Genomic DNA, 3,373 nt, shown 5'->3' with positions numbered 1-3,373 from the left:
TGGCTTGAACCTCTGGAAGTTCTCTGTCAATGTATGCTTGCAGCCGTTTCTGTAATGTCTTTAGTAAAACTTTACCCATGTGGTATATCAAAGAAATTGTCCGATGATTTCCGCATTCTGTTGGGTCACCTCTTTTTGGAATGGGCACAAATGTGGATCTCTTCCAATCAGTTGGCCAGATAGCTGTCTTCCAAATTTCTTGGCAGAGATGAATGAGTGCCTCCTGTGCCACCTCACTTTCTTGAAAGATTTCAGTTTTTATTTCATCAATTCCCGGTGCCTTGTTCTTTGCCAATTCCTTCAATGCACCTTGGACTTCCTCTTTCAGTATCATTGGCTCTGATCATATGCCACCTCTTGAAATGGTTAACATCAACCATTTTCTTTTGGTACAGTGACTCTGTGTATTCCTTCTATCTTCTCTTGATGCTTTCTGCATCATTCAGTAATTTGCCCAGAGAATCTTTCAATAACGAAAGTCGAGGCTTGAATTTTTTCTTCAGTTCTCCCATCTTGAGAAATGCTGAGTGTGTTCTTCCTTTTTGGTTTTCTGATTCCAGATCTTTGCACATTTTATTGTAAAATTTGGCTTTATCTTCTCAAGCTGATCTTTGAAATTTTCTGTTCAGCTCTTGGACCTCCTCATTTCTTACATTTGCTTTAGCATCTCTACGCTGGAGAGCAAGTTTCAGTGTCTCTTCTGACATCCATTTTGACCTTTCCTTCTTTCTTGTCATCTTAATGACTTTTTGCCTTCTTCATGTATGAAGTTCTTGATGTCATCCCACAACTCTTCGGGTCTTCGGTCTTTAGTATTTAATGTATCAAATCTGTTCTTCAGATGATCATTAAATTCATGTGGGATATATTCAAGGTCCTATTTTGGCTCTTGTGGACTTGTTTTCATTTTCTTCAGCTTCAGTTTGAAATTGCATATGAGTAATTGATGGTCTGTTCCGCAGTCTGCCTCTGGTCTTGTTTTGAATGATGATATGGAGCTTTTCCACTGTCTCTTTCTGCAGATGTAGTCAATTTGATTTCTATGTATTCCATCTGGTGAGGTCCATGTGTATAGTCATCTCTTATGCTGTCTAAAGAAGGTATTTGAAATGAACAAATCATAGATTTATCTCCAGGTACAGCCCCCCTTATGGCCATGCATCGGTGCTGTGCCTCCCTGTTTCTGAGAACTGCAAATATAGTAAACTTACTTAGATTGCTAACCACAAGGTCAGCGATTCAAACTTCCCAGTCAATTCTTGGAAACGCTATACAGGGTCGCTATGATTCGGAACTGACTCGACAACACTTAACAACTTACTTTCCATGGTCTTCCTTACTCCTCTCTTCCATGTCACGTCTGATTTATCAACCATTGAATTTGTTAGAGCAGAGTTGCTTATCTCCAGACTTATGAGGCAATGAAATACATTTCTGTTTTGCTTAAGTCACTGTATTTTTGTGTCCCATACTACTGAAGTAGTAATAATTGAGCTTCAAGGGCAGGCTGCTGACTTTTATGGAGCAGGTTGTGTGGAAGATACTGGTTATTTCACCTGTAGAGTGTTGACAAGTCTATGGCCTTGAAGTTTTGTATGTGACCTGGCAATAGCACACATTTGTTAGATATGTAACGGCTTTAGCAAAAAATAGTTCTTTGAAATGCAGTGTTTGGTTTTAAAATATTACTTAAAAGGGTGACAATCTCAGAAAATATCCTCCATGTTTAATAATGGATGAATAGATTATACCTTAAATCATATTGCATCAATTTAATGGAATAACCATTTTAAAACTTTTAACAGTTTATTAAGATGTAATTCACATACCATATAATTCACTTGTTTAAAATGTACAATTTAGTGGTTTTTACTATATTGACAGAGTTGTGAAGCCATTGCTACAATCTAATTTTAGAGCATTTTTATCACCTCAAAATGAAACTCTGTACCCATTAGCACCACCATTCATCTATCAGTTTGTCATACCATAGTGGCTTGTATGTTGCTATGATGCTGGAAGCAATGCCACTGGTCTTTTAAATACCAACTGGGTCACCTATGGTTGTCCATAGCTTGTCATGATCCACACAGTTGAAAGCCTTGTGTAGTCAATAAAGCTCAGGTAAACATCTTCCTTTCATCCACCCATTCCATGTCTCTACACCTATACCCCTAGCCCTAGAACACCACTAATAATACTTGCTACCACTATAGATTTGACTTCTCTGTATATTTTATATGAATGGAATCATATAATATGTGCTGTTTTGTGAATGGCTTCTTTTACTTAGCATAATGTGCTCAGGGTTCATCCATGTTGCAGTGTGTATCAGTACTTCATTCCCTCTTATTGCCAACTAAAATGCCATCATATGAATTTATCACATTTATTTATTCATCATGGATGAATATTTGGGTTGTTTCCACTTTTGACCATTATGAATAATGCTGCTATGACCATTCCATTCACAAGTTTTTATGTGGATGCATAGTTTCATCTGGGGGTTATGGCACTGTACAACAATTAATGCACTGGACTGCACGGTCGGTTTGAACTGTAAGGTTGGCCGTTCAAGCTCACCAGCTGCTCCTCAGAAACCCTATACAGGGTCTCTATGAGTCGGAATTGACCTTTAGGCACTTAACACCATATCTAGAAGCAACTCAACTGTAACAACACATGTGAGGATAGCACAGGACTGGGCACTGTTTCATTTTGTTGTACATAGCATGGCTATAAATTGGAACCAACTCGATGGCACTTAACATATCTAGGCGTGGATTTGCTGGCCTCCTTAGGGTAAGCACTAGACCTCAAGGTGGGTCGGAACTGCAAAGTCAGTGGTTCAAACTCACCAGTCACTCCTCGGAAACCTTATACAGGGTTGCTATGAGTCGTAACTGACTCGAGGCACTTAACAACAACAAGGGTAACTCTATGCGTAACATTTGGAGAAATTGTCTAACTTTGCCTAAGTGGTTGCATGATTTTACATTCCCACTAGCTATGTATGAGGGCTTCAGTTTCTCCACATCTTTGGCAACACTTTTTATTGCCTATCTTTTTAATATAGGCATCCTAGTAATGTAAGACCTCCCAGTGTGGCACTGTAAGATCAGCACTGGACTGTGAACCATAAAGTTGGCAGTTCAAACCCACCAACTGCTCCTCAGAAACACTATACAGAGTCTCTACGAGTCAGAACCGACTCCACAGCACTTACCAAGTGGGTGTAAAGTGGTATTTCATTGTAGTTTTGATGGGTAGTTCCCTAGTGACTAATAATGTTGCACATCTGTTCACATGATTATTGGTCATTTGTAGATGTTCTTTGGAGAAATATCTACTTAAGTTTTTTTGCCCTGTTATA

This window comes from Chrysochloris asiatica, unplaced genomic scaffold (genome assembly GCF_000296735.1).
Source record: "Chrysochloris asiatica unplaced genomic scaffold, ChrAsi1.0 scaffold00004, whole genome shotgun sequence".
NCBI classification, from domain to species: Eukaryota; Metazoa; Chordata; class Mammalia; order Afrosoricida; family Chrysochloridae; genus Chrysochloris; species Chrysochloris asiatica.
Note: the sequence above shows the minus strand (reverse complement) of the source record.